Source organism: Lethenteron reissneri, chromosome 52, assembly GCF_015708825.2.
Source record: "Lethenteron reissneri isolate LAM-NWPU_2019-01 chromosome 52, ASM1570882v1, whole genome shotgun sequence".
In the NCBI taxonomy this organism is placed as follows: Eukaryota; Metazoa; Chordata; class Hyperoartia; order Petromyzontiformes; family Petromyzontidae; genus Lethenteron; species Lethenteron reissneri.
Genome location: NC_083830.1, coordinates 10,871,828 through 10,872,475, shown reverse-complemented (window position 1 = coordinate 10,872,475; position 648 = coordinate 10,871,828).

Below are 648 nucleotides of genomic sequence, written 5' to 3'. Positions count from 1 at the left end.
CACCCCATTGCAAAATGTTGGCGCCACCTGTGAATAGTTCTGGGGGGCCCTAGGGGCGGTGTGGGGGGGGGGGCTACGGAGCTCTGGTGGGGGGGGAGGGGGGGGAGGCGGGAGGGGGGATTCTGGAGATCTTCCAGGTGCCTTAGAGATCCATGGGGACCGCCGTGGGAGCTGAGGGGGCTCGCGGTGGGGTGGGGGGGTCGAGGGTGGGGGGTGGGGGGGGTGAGGGTGAGGGTGGGGGGTGGGGGGGTGAGGGTGGGGGGGTGAGGGTGGGGGGTGGGGGGGGTGGCGAGGGTGGGGGGGGGTGAGGGCGGGGGGTGAGGGGGGTGAGGGTGGGGGGTGGGGGGTGGGGGGCGTGGGGGGTGGCGAGGGTGGGGGGGGTGAGGGCGGGGGGATGGCGAGGGCGGGGGGGGTGGCGAGGGTGGGGGGGATCGAGGGTGGGGGGGGGTGGCGAGGGTGGGGGGGATCGAGGGTGGGGGGGGTGGCGAGGGTGGGGGGGTGAGGGCGGGGGGTGGGGGGGTGAGGGTGGGGGGTAGGGGGTGGGGGGCGTGGGGGGTGGCGAGGGTGGGGGGGGTGAGGGCGGGGGGATGGCGAGGGCGGGGGGGGTGGCGAGGGTGGGGGGGATCGAGGGTGGGGGGGGGTGGCGAG